A 14,011-nucleotide genomic window follows, 5' to 3' on the forward strand; every position below is an offset into this window, starting at 1 on the left:
TACGTATAGCTAAGTGGATGATAAATTTACGAATAACTCAATATCGCACCAACCGAATTCGATGATTATTTTTTTATTGTAAAGGATATACTTCAAAGATAGTTTGGTGAGAGTTTGGTTAGGTTCTGATTACGGAATCCATGACAAAGTAACGGAACTCTTAAATTCTCAGGAGCAAATTAACTATACTCGGCCGAATATTTTTTATGCTATCCGGATATTTAAGTCATATACCATAACATAGTTATGGTCAAGTAATTGTCGTAGTCGAATATGATGATCAATGGGACTCCTTAACGACTTACAGTAAGGGTGCGATCTGTGGCATAATTTCTGTCTGTAATCAAATTGCAAAGCACTTACGTTCATTGCTGCATTGAAAAATTTAGTATATCTACACATATTTAGACAAATTGTTAGTAAGTGTACTTCAAATTCACTAAAAATCATAAAATAAAAAAAAATACCAAAAAAACAACCGACTTCAAAAACACTATTCCAAAACAATAGATATAATGTGCACTAAAAAGTATAAAAATAATTGCGTATTTTTATACAATCTAATTAATTAATCTAATTCTAGTTACGATTATTGTAATTTTTGAGTTGACCTGATATAAAACGGGGGTAAAAAAGTCAGCGGGCTTGTTTTTTAAATGAATATTACATACAAATCTAATTGCATCAGTTGCAATACAATATATCAATTAGCTTATTACGTTATTTATTTATTAATACGGCTTGGCTTTACTCACGTTTTTTTCGGTGTCGGTACCGACTAGTTTCGGACCATAACGTGGGTTCCATGTAAGAGGTGGGACGTTATCGCCGTATTAATAAATAATTTAATAATGACTCACGAAAGTTGTAAGAATTTAATAGCTTATTACGATACGATTTTTACGACGCATCATCAATCTATCATGCCTAGATGCCGCTTGGATTTTATACCTATCCTCACCATTCTGGGAATAACACTCATTCATTACTCAGGAATATTAATATAAGTTCATGTAAAACATGCCTCACTTCCTATACTACTTTCTCGAGCCCATGTTATGGCCAAATCTTCATAAAAAAAAGATGGTAGAAAACCTGACCCATTGAGGATATTCTTCATGGACATTGTGCATAATGAAGCTCGTACGGGTAATCTTGGTTACTTATTGTTGAAGTGAAAAGTTCTTTAGCAGCGTTGGGCACTTTTTGATAGGGGAAAATAAGGTTCGCGTCATGACTGGCACACGTAATAAATAAATAATTCAAAATATAAATATATATAGTTAGACATCTTGGATGGGTAAAATCTCGTGAGTTACCGAAATGCTTATAGCTGTATATCTGTAGCTATATAGCTGCCATATTGTGCAATATTAGTGTTGTGTAGTGAAAAGTTCAATGTATACTGTGCTTGTTGAAATAACGTTTGATTAATATACGAATTTATTTAAAAATAAATTGATATCTATAATTTTATTGTTTTAAAGCATTTAAAAATTTCTAATTTAAATACTACAAGTTCTAAGTTTTTACTTCTATCAGCAGTCTCTACAAGTGCAATTTTTTTTTTCCTTTTTCGGAAGGACTACAACTCGCTATCTCTTGACACTTGTACCGTGTCATAAACGTCCCGGTCAGTGAGTCCAGGCCAATCAGTCGCAGCCAGATCAATGTGATAACACGAGATACGCACTTACATGCAAAAAATACACGAATGTGGCTCCCCCTATCCCCCCACCCCCACTTTACCCGCGACACCTGCGCGCAAGCATTCACAACTATATCACTATTTACGATCAATATTTTATCTAGACTAGACGTTCGATTTTTGTATTTATTTCGCGTGGGTATTTTTCTAAGGAATTCGAGATGTTCCCAAGGAGATTAATTATGTTGATTTAAACTGGATGTATTTATCGTCCTACAAGTTCATCTATGTTATGCTTACATCTGTATTACTCTTGACATAAGCTGAGCATTCCCCTGAGGTATCGCGATACTTCAACCTATATATACATACTTTTTACTTAGGTAGTTAACTTGATAATCTTATGAAGACAAGGATTAAACCGAAAGAGGCTGTATGGGGTACAAGAGCATCTTCCTCCTAAAATTTTAAATGAAAATTATTATTTTTTTATTTATGTCAACTTATAATCGCATCGCGAGGGTCCGAGCCCCGCATCCGATTGAATTGATAACCTCCTCCTTTTTGAAGTAGGTTAAAAAGGGGAAAAACATTGTGTTATAATATATTGTTACACATTTAATTTAAATGTCCCGGTAAAGGTTCTGTGTAACATCCGCGGTATATATATCTGAATACAAGCAGCGAATACGTTTACTTCTAAACCCGAAAATAAAACATGTACATAACCAGTGGGAGGCTCCTTTGCACCACTACGGCGCCAATTTTTATGGTGAAGCAGTAATGTGTAAGCATTACTTTATTTCAGTCTGAAGGGCGCTGTAGATAGTGAAATTACAGGGCAAATGCGACTTAACATCGTGTCTCAAAGTGACGAGCGCAATTGTAGTGCCGCTCAGAACTATAGGGTTTTTCAAGAATCCTGAGCGGCACTGCATTGTAATGGTTAGGACGTATCAATAACCATCAGCTGAACATCCTGCTCGTCTCGTCCCTTATTTTTATAAGAAAAAATGTAGAAAACCATGTAGCTATCTATTTAGAAAAGGTATTTCAAATCATTACGTAATCGAGGTAACGATATATTAAAATCGTCATGAATGTAATTCGGTTTACTTAGAAAAATTTAAAGTAATGTAATAAATACACACTGATCTTAAATAACATCTGTCGTTAGCTACCGTGCGACGATCTCACAAAGACCAAAACTTAATATATGTTTTTAATATAATAACTAATGCGGTACCTGTCCGAAGATGAAGCAGTAACGCTTCAAATTATAGGCTTTTAATATCGAACCAAGTTCCTTATTATAAACGGCAGTGTAAATCAAACTTTAAGTATTATTTTAAAGATCGATTTTCGAGAAGCGTGTAACGGTGTGAAAGGTATTATGGCGTTTGATAAATGGCCGCTGGGCCGAGGTTTTATTTAATTTCATGTCGATTGCGACACGCTGAGGAATGTTTCCACGGGCACGAGATGCCCGACCCTAAGGGCACGGCAGGCCAGAAATGCTTGTGACTGTGTGAGGCTACTTCCCACTTCAGAGCAATTCGTTGAAATATGTTTTCCTGTCTTTATATTACTCATGTATGGAATGGTTTGATTACAATTAATGACACATTAATCTTGAACACTGCAAATTCAAATTGTATATTTATTCAATTTAATCTGCTCAGAATATTATATATAGGTTAAGTAAAAACTGATAGAACACAAACTGCTCGTAACTTCGTGGTCTTGAACCAATTCGAAGGAAAAAAATAAAATATAAAAAGGTCAGATCTTAGCGGAATTAAACTCAAGAAATTATTTTTAATTTCCGCAAAATAATTCAATAAATTTTCATAAACAACAGTATTTTGTCTAGATATTCTAAGTTTGAATTACTTAAATGTATAGCAATAAAAAAAATAAATGAAACTATAATTGTATCCTTCACAAGTAATATAAAATAAAAGTATGATTATTAAACCAATAGGTTTGTTAAGGAATAATTTATTTAAATTTCCACACACTAGTAAACAAAAAAGATAAATATTAAAATTTGAATGAATTAATTAAATATTAGATAATTTTAAATTAAATTTTTTGCTCTTCTATCATGTTAGTTCTCTAACTAAGCCAGAAATCGAAAGTTTCAACGTAATATAACTATTGAATGAAGAATTTGAAAAAGGGGGTTCCGCGTGATGGATTTAAATAAATAGTTTAATTTAAAATAGAGTTAAAGCTCATAGATGAGTGTGATATAACATTTAACGCCATATAAAGTGAAGGCTGCCTCGTTAAATCTGCCTTATACAACTCTTATACGAGCCACGTTATTTAACTTCAGTATCTGCGTTTTTCCGTACAATCTAATTGTTTCAATAAGACAGCCTGTACACATGTAACAATACATTACACAATAATTGCAGAAGCACGCTCCCACGAAACCAATGTGACTACCGCGAGGAAATTAACATCGTAACTATAATCAAAAACTTTTCACAGATTTTATATGTAGTGATTATGTAAGATATGAACTGATCTGAAGAATGTGTGGCTTACGTACTCTCTCAGCGTAATCAGGCTGAAACTTGCCTTTTTTTGCCATGTGTTTTTGCGAGCTTTCGCATTTTTAGCGAGTTCGGTGTGTAATTATTTTTAATCGAAACTGCCTGATGTTAGTGACTGTAACTTTCATAACTATTTTTTACACAAATACTTGACAGTTCAACATTTGGTTGGTATAAATACAATTATATAGTCATTAAAATTGTTAACTTAAATTAACTCGAAATTATTAGTCTGTTTTCACTTAGTACTTAAGTTAGTCCCAATTTTTATGAAATATAATGCAATATTATCACCATGTCAACTAAATTGACAGCAAAACCATTTTCTTCAATTTTTTTATTATAATTCTTATTGATCTTTCATTCTTAAATAAACAAGACATTTAAATGACATTTTGACAGCTCGACGGTTCTGCACGGGCCGATTATATATATAATATATATAGTACCTGGACGAGCGAGCCTTGCACGGATTTTTAAGAAGGTACAAAATTTGACCAAAAAAAACTAAAAGGACATCTGGATTTGAACCGGGTTCTTCTGCTTTCCGGATCACCCAATGTCCCATCTGAGCTATTATAGTCTTGTATATAGTGGCGAAATTTACCTTTGTATTCTAATGTTATTGTAGCTATTTCTCATTGAAACACGGATAAAAATACATTTTTTAAAATTGAAACTTAATTAGGTCGATTTCTCGCCCCCGAAACTACCTGTATACTAAATTTCATTAAAATCGTTGAAGCCGTTTCCGAGATTCAGATTATATAATCCCTGATTCCACGCCATGTGGTTGGGCTTTGAGTGCATTCTGCATGTAGCCTTATAGTTCTTAGCGGTATTAATAGTTAATACACACTCATAACATTTACTTAATGGATTCTATAATAAAGGTAGACAACTAAAAACATTACTATCCAGTTACTTTGAAAAATATTGAATATAAGCTTGCTTTAAAAAAAAATATTTAAAGCTTCCATCTGATAAACACTGATCTATGTGTTAAATGACAAGATAATTTGTGTTACAGTGTGTCAATGTATCAATAGGTCTTGGGTTTGATTCCCAGTAGGTACAAATGCATAATATATTTTATGATTTTTTTTTTTAATTATGTATGTTCAAGTATGTATATACTTAACTTGCACCCGTAATACAGGGACCCGTACCCGTACTACAAGTAGTTTCGGGACAAAATAGTTTGTATAAAAGTGTGAGAATACTATAATTATTTAAACTCAACGAATACATACCTTGTGTGAAGCGTGTGTGATATCTAATGACGATGTGTTTCAACACCGGACCTGTAAAAGAAGATATTTTATATTAAATAATAGACTGGTGTTTGATAACACTAATTCAAACAGTTATTTTTTCTTAAGTTTGATTAACAAGAAATTATTTTTAATTTGAATAAAATAAATATTAAACTTATAGATGCATCATACAAGAACAACCAACATTTTCTCTGTGTGTATCTCGCTAATAGATAGTAATAAATTTTTGTTGGTTAATAATAATTACATATTTGATATTGCCATTAATCCATCGAAGCAAAAGAAAAAACTCGTTGAGGGCAAACGATTTGATAAGTTAAGAAATAACATTAAGGTTTTCTCTCCACTGCGCTCCAACTAGATACCTCAGGCGTAGTCGCAAACTGCGGCAACGAATACTACGCCTAAGTGGGGCGTACTCGAGGCAGTCTCGAACAATGTGTGACTTGCCACATGTTCTGTTAAACTTTGCTAATAATTGAAACTAAAATCGCTGGTCGCGAAGTAAAACTTTGTAAAAATAATACTACAGGAAATAAGAAAGACACTGGGATCACATATCATCAGTAAGTATTTTGTATTTTATTAATTTCAATATAAAATAACACGAAGCGTATGTTACAAAATTTGAAAGACGCTTTGACTGTCAAGATGCCACGCACACAAGCATCTAATAGTTGCCGTAATGAAAAAGCTATTGTTCTTAGGTATTGCGGTATCTAGTTGGAGCGTAGCGGAGATCAATTCTTAATCTAAGTATAAAACATCTAAAACTGAAAAGAAAATACGCGTTGAGGGCAAACAATCTAATAATTCCTTAAAATGTGATGTTTGTGGCTTGGAACGTTTTTCAGGAACTGCGTCCAATTGTGAGAATGAAATTTTCAGCAAAATACCAAAACACTAAAAGCGACAAAGGATTAGAAGAGTAAAAGTCGTAGTAGGATTCCAACTATTCCGTGGTTCCACTCCTTGAGTCCGGAGTCATCACAAATTTCATACTTATGAATGTGACTAGGTCCACTTTCAATAAGAACAATTTAAAAATCTAAAACTGAAACTTACACAATGCTGTTTACCTGGTAGCTCTACCTTACATTAAATAAAGCATATACACCACACAGCCGAGTGCTTAGATATATACATATTACATTTAATAAACAGCTAAAATAATAATTAAAACTTTCATCTCGACTAGAAAGCAAATATTGAATAAATATCGTATAAATTAACAACATTCCTGCGCAGGAACACATCTGGCCGCCTATCTTCTTAATGCTCTTAAATTATACCGGCGAAGCAAGATTTTTAAAACGCTATCAAAGACCATTAGTAGGTAGTTAAAGTTATTTAATATGTATATAAATAATTTAACGGATTCTAACGTATTAAACGTTATATCTAATTGAGCATCATCTTATAAATTATATCAATCGTAATAAATATATCTCTTATAGTTAGAAATGTATTTCATTCATTATTGATTGAGTTCTAGAAAATGTACCTTTATTTCAATTGAATGACAAATTATACAATCTTCTATATGTATATGTATATATATAAGAGATTTCCACGTACATAGTCACTCATCACGATATCTCTGGAACCATAAGGCGTAGAGACTTGAAATTTGGTAGGAATACTCCTCGTCGAGTAGAGGTCAGCCGGGCAGGATTATCCGACAACGTCTGTCGGGTCAGCTACTTGTCTATATAGAAGTGACGTCGTATATGTCAACCGAAATATGGAACATGCTAAAAATTACACTGCCGCACTATCTATACATTGCCGCATTTACTCCAGTTGTTTAAAATATTTTTGATCAATATTCAGCAATGTAATACATTCATTTAGTACAGATTTGATTCGCACAATCACAGTCGACACACAACTAAAGAGAAAAGTGTGGTTACATTGTCTTAAAGCACTTTAAGAAAGAATGATATGTCCTTATATGTGTACAAAACGCCAATAAATATATAGTATAAAGGCCAAATTTAATACATAAAGTTGACGGCAATATTCGCATTGTGGCAACCCTACATGCGATCTAAAGTGAAAACGAGGCACGTCAGCTGATCGGTCAGTGACTGCTGATAACATAACCTGTAAATCATGATTCATGTCCACAATACAAAAACAATGTGTATATCAATAATCAATGTTTGTCAAAATGGTTACAAATAGTATGTTATCATATTATTATTATGTTTTTATATTTTTCATATTGTTATTTCCTGTGCCACGCCTTACCTATTTATTTAAATTCAGTATAATTTTCCATATTTATAGTTTTATAAATATTTTTATATCGCTTATAATATGCTCGCATAAAGTCGTCGAATGGCGACCACGTATCGGAAGACGAAGTGTTAGTAAGATGGATCCGGTTGGACGATCTGGTCAAGATCGCCGGAATACGTCGGATGAGCGCAGCGCACATCGTGTAGATTTTTGGGGTAGGCCTTGTCTAGACGTGTACGTCTTCCGGCTGATGATGATGCTCGCATAGCTTTACATATAACTAATTGTTAAAACGATGAAGCTGTGAATGTTGATATAAGAGTGTGGCAATAGTTTCTTGCCACTTCTTCTCATTACGCCTCAACCTTTTTCGAAGTGGTGGTTGAAATGGTGGTGGAAATGTTAAAAGAAATGAAAAATTTTGACATTCATAGTAATTCCTTGAACTACATGAATAAAGTGATTTTGATTTGATTTGAACATTTTGTATCTGGTGCATTCGCAAACTAGAATCGGAACAGGAATATTTGGCGTTTATTCATAGGTTTCCACTTTTGTCATACAGAGTGAATGAATGCCTTCAAGACTCAATTGCTTTGACATAAAATTGCTGGACTTATATTTGTCGATAAGTTATCTCTGGTATTAACGAGCCTTAAAGAATCATCTTCTATTTGATACTTGTATTAAACATCCCTCCACATCGTAAACCAACAACAATTCCACTTCACTAACAATTCCAGCTCTTATTTTTGTGTATACAGCTAATTATTGATAGTAAAACATTTCAAATTGCTTGTTAAGTGCACAAAGCCAATCAATCTTTCTCATATTACATAATAAACGGGTCTCGTGTTTAAAACTAATTGTGAAATCGCCTGAGCGTCGGTCGACGGGCTCGGTTCGTCGGTTCCCCGGTACGTCGTCGTTAGTCGCTACGTCCATGATCGCTAATAACTAAATGATTATCGTAACCGCTCAAGCGAGCTCAATTATTATGACATCTGTATTAGGTATTTAGACAGGTAAATACGATTCTATCAAGCAATATATTTTGTTCCAAGTTAACGCTCAAAGTCTGTAATAGTGTATTTCACCAGTGGCTCCTTTCCACAGGATACCGGCTATGGATACCACAACGGCGCCTATTTCTGCCGTGAAACAGTCATGTGTAAGTATTATAATGTTTTGGTCTGAAGGGCGCCGTAGCTAGTAAAATTACTGGGCAAATGAGACTTTACATCTTGTATCTTGGTAGTTTTTGACGTTCAATAAGTGATTTTAAATCCTATTTTGAATAAAAATATTTGAATTTGAATATGTCTCAAGGAGACGAATCGTTGTAGTGCCGCTCAGAATTTTTTGAATTTTCGAGAATCCTTCCAAAACTAATTGAATAAACTAAATACTAATTTTGAAATTCAATACCATTATAAATATTTAAAAAAAAAATTATCTTCAGCATGAGTGTAAGAACGGTTTTATGTAGCAAAAATCACGTATACACGTCCTTCGAGAGTCGAGCAAATTATGATACTGTGTCAAATAATTAATTCATTTGAGGATCATTAGAAAAAACAATTAAATTCCACCAAATAGGGGTTTGCAAAGCGTATCCCTACATGGTTAGAGGTAGATGATGACACAGAGAAGTCCGCGATAGTAAGTATATTAATGTTAAGTGCACAGCGTGGATTTATTTTCTAATTGCAATGTAACAGAGACATGACCAGAACTCAATTATAGTAATTGGCTTAAAGTAAACGGAAACAGGAGTAATAAATAAATGTTGATACACATCAAATAGCTACGAGAGGCATTTTAATTTGTAAATCTGGAGAGATCTGCGGCCCGAGACGAGCTGTTAATGAACCTCGTGATCAGATTGACACTCCATGATGCTGCAGGATAGGTCACATGATCCGGTGCACCGGCCAACAGAGTGACGGCTTTGACGTGGTGCTTATCAAGGTCCATGCAGCTGGTTCAAACTGTACTTGGAAATTAATCATACAATCTATCAGGGCTATTCGTTTCATAGATGCTTCTAGTAATAGTCTTACTTTTATTACTTTTATTTATAATATAAAACCAAATTCACATTATAGTCTACTAAACAAATATATTCTACCTGGGCTTTACAATGGCTTTACATTATTGTAGTCCTGTGGATCTCATGAATATGAAGATCATAGAGTTGCTTACATTCAATTATATAAATGAGAATTTTCTCTACATTAAATCCTTAAATAATCGCCGTGTTTTTTTTATATTGCTTTTATTATTATTTACGTTTATCTGTTTTTATGAATTTTATTCGTATTTTATATATAATAATAAATAAAAATAATTCAATCAATTCTTACAGTGATTCCAACTTGTGTCGCACCTTGTTTGTCCATTAGCATTTAAGTAATTAATATGATCATTAGGTTCATACAAGCGAACGTTGCGCAAGTTGTAACATAACCCAGTTAACATTCGGTATCTCAATTAACATGGCAACGATTCAAATGTTTGACATCGGGCCTCTATTTAGAATTAATTTATCAGAACATTATGGCGATTCAGTTGAGTTATTTAGGCGCGGCGTGAGACCGATATGGCGATGCTGTGAATGTCCATTGGCTTGGCCTCGATCTGCACAAGTTTTTACGAATTAAGGATAATTTAGCAGATTGTTTCGCTTTTTGCTAATGCTAACTTAAATTAAACTCTGATAGCCGTATCAGATACTTTGTACATCCATTTAGCACGTAGCCTTCTGAAATACTTTTAATATTACTGTAACTGATCTGAACATTCTACAACTATTGATCCGTAAAGAGATCTAGAAGACTCATTATGGCGGGAAATTAAAAAATATACGAATTTTTGTACTTGAATGAAATGTAATCAACGATGGGTCACATATATTTGGCTTATTGTGGATGTAGATCATTTATAAAACATCATATGACTCCAATCATATTAACGTTATCAAAAGCCCTAAGTACTACAAAAATTTTAAATGATGAAGATAACAAAGAATGTAAAATTATATGTACACTCGATTATTAGGAGACCCGCAATAATAGTAACATTTGTAAATCTTGTAGCCACTTTCAATTTATAATATTTCTTCGTAAGTCATTTACGTGTAGTCGGCCTTACACTGCTCGTTGCAGCCAATTTGGATTCGGTCATGGACGGGTAGGTCCTATATCACTGACTATGTACGTGTTCTGCCAAATACATCAACACGCTTTTCACATATAGGTAATCGTAAGCAAAAACGATATGTTTATAAATTAGCCAAGAAGTATAGTCGGTACTAGAAACAAACGGCCGACCTGAACTGGCAAGATTACTACACTGACGGTAGGAGGATATAGGATGCCGACAAGATACCTCAGCGGCTCGTTTCATATAATAGGGGGCAAACGGGCAAGAGGCCAGTAAACTTCTGCAACACCAGGGATTAAGAGATGCGTTAACAGCCTTAAGTTTAGACTTGGGACTTGGGAGTACGCTATAAGATGCGTAAATTGTATCGGTTAGGAAAGCTGCAGCCAATAATTGATTTATTGGCTGTTTGTGCCTCCAAGCACTATTTGTATTTCAGTCTATAGATTTCTGTATTGTTTGCTGTAGCTAATAAAATTATTGTGCTATTCAGACTTATCATCGCGGCGTCGATAGTTTTGGGTATTCAAGAATCCTGTGCAGCACGGTATTGTCGTAGGTAGGATGGATCATCTTTTTACTTCTTTACAACATGAATGCGGGCCACTTGATAATTATTGTAAGTTGTCATCGCCACCCATGCTTGGAACTTCAGACAAATGTTTCACTGCTGTTTAAGTAACCATTATCGAATTTACGTATATCAGTAGCATCGAGTATATATAAGTTGTAATTCAAGTTGCTCTGGAGTCCGGTGATCGGTGATGTATAACAAAATGATCCATGTCATGCAACCGATGATACAACCAGTTCAAAGGCCGCCGGCAAGCGTGGCTGGCCAGGCGACCTTTTCATGAACTGAACTGGAATTATAGTCAATAGCTCAACATGAATAGCTCCCGCGGCGGCCGCGCGTCGCGAACGATTGTCAACGTCAAGGTCACCTGACGGTTCGTGATCTGTCACAGTTATTGTTATTACCCGTTATTAGCACGTACTCTTTTCGATAAATCGCCAATTACTTCGCAACATTCAATAATATCTATTTATTTCGAATTAATTGAACACGATACCAAACAATACTAACAAATTATGGTAAGCGTATGTTTGTTTATAAGGGCGTACAACTTTATAACAGTTTACCTTCATCTCTTAAAAAGATTGAGTCGATTAAAACATTTAAACATCAGATTACATTATTTCAAGCTTTTTGAATCAGTTTGTAATACGACAGTAGTGACAACAACAGTTACGTTTCGATTTAGGGAAATCATATGATGCGTAGTCTCGTAACAATATCGAACGTCAATTGATGGGAGATGAGTAGGTATTTTGACGTTTGGTTGAGTTTAGAATATAAAAAGAAATCAAACTACATATATACTAACTTAAACTATTAGTACAACAAACTAAAATAACTTTTATTTGTATAGTATTTTATTCATATTAAAGTAAAAAGATTCGCATAAGAGATGTATTAAATTAAATCTCTATTAAGTTATTTTATACTGTTGAGCTTTTGAAGTCGGTTTTTTTAAACGTAGGTTTTTTTTAAATTTTTCTTTTTATAGTCATTAATCAGGTAAACTATAATATTTTGTTGTTATTTATTGTCATATATTAAACAGTACCTACGAAAGTTTCCACGTGCCTAAAACAATATAGATCCCCTAGTTCACGTTCTTGCGATACACTGACATATCGTGAAGAACGTTTGTTAGGTATGAATGACAGGTAGACTAAGACCCACTTATCGGCAAACGGGTTTATAATAATAATATAATATAATCAAACTAAATGAAAACTACTAAAAAAGCAGTACACAAACTATATTAACATCATCCACGTAAACAAAGATATTCATAAAAATTTTTCATAAAATAATAACTACTGGGCCAAACTATGTAAAAATTTTATGGGTCTAAATGACATCTATTTAGCATCAAACAAAAGAAGAATAACGTAAATTGGATCATAAATCTCGGAGTAATCGGTGTACATACATAAAAAAAAATACCGATCGAATTGATAACCTCCCCCTTTTTGAAGTCGGTTAAAAAGAATTTTGGTAAGGATCGAAACTTAACGTCAACGATTTTGAAATTACGAAAATAAGTGTACATAAGCGTATAATATGTATTATGTGAAGAAGACTATTCAAAGTAGATAATATATATGAACTGCAACATTATTTAACTTATTACGTATAGAACGGCAAATAAATGATTACATCTTATAATGTTCAAGTAAGCGACGTTATATTTTAAATGAGAAAATAAATATCTTTAAACCTACAATACACTAAAAAGATTTAATTGTGGTTTTTATATATTATCGTGTTGGTCAACCCAGACTCTGCAACACCCGCCGGATTTAAAGAGTATTCGTTGTTTAAGTCGTATTAGAATATATTATGTAAAATTAATAACTTAATTTTAAATTTATTTGAAACAGTATATCCTAGATGGCAGCTGGAAGTGGTAAGAGAGGAAGTAGGAAGGCAGTGTAGGTGTCTGTTGCTCAACCTCTGGCGGCTCATCGATCGGAAAAGGCCGTCACGGAACCTTGACTCCGGCGACCTCCGCTCTGTTTATGATCAAACATTTCGATATTATTTGATCACGATTTCTTAACGACTCGTACAAGTTTCGATTGCGCCTACTAATACTGTCGGCGAGCTTTCACGGTCGGACACAAGTCTCAACGAAGAACGAAGTATAAAGATTGAATACGGCGCACGATAACCACTTCACTCTAATGTTTAGATTTGTTCTATTTATCTGATAAATTTAATAGAAAAGCTAAGCCTTCAATATTTATACGGTTATTACATATATATTTGTTATATATCGTCTTATTCCTTCGATATGTTTATAAAAATTATCCTAAATATTATTTTACGTCAAAGCCTCTTCATGCACAAGAAATACATTCAGTTTTGAGAATCAAAGCTAACACCAACACGAGTTTATGTTTATGAGTGTACAAAGGATATTTTGATTATAAGATATCAAGTCGCACCTACACTTGTCCACAGGGCTTGTAATTACATGACACCGCCCAACTTGTGTTGCGTCACTAAGGTTCCGCTGAGAACATCATATCAGATCTTA

At 33.8% G+C, this 14,011-nt stretch overlaps 1 protein-coding gene across 3 annotated transcripts in view; it reads right to left on the reverse strand.

The window, feature by feature from the left end:
• Positions 1 to 14,011, reverse strand: part of LOC126976320 (uncharacterized) — a 129,255-nt gene that overhangs the window by 93,784 nt on the left and 21,460 nt on the right. For all 3 annotated transcript variants that reach the window (XM_050824601.1, XM_050824600.1, XM_050824602.1), the window contains exon 2: positions 5,466 to 5,516. The gene's annotated coding sequence lies outside the window, so the exon portion shown is untranslated. The remainder of the gene's footprint in view (positions 1 to 5,465; positions 5,517 to 14,011) is intronic.

This window comes from Leptidea sinapis, chromosome 40 (genome assembly GCF_905404315.1).
Source record: "Leptidea sinapis chromosome 40, ilLepSina1.1, whole genome shotgun sequence".
In the NCBI taxonomy this organism is placed as follows: domain Eukaryota; kingdom Metazoa; phylum Arthropoda; class Insecta; order Lepidoptera; family Pieridae; genus Leptidea; species Leptidea sinapis.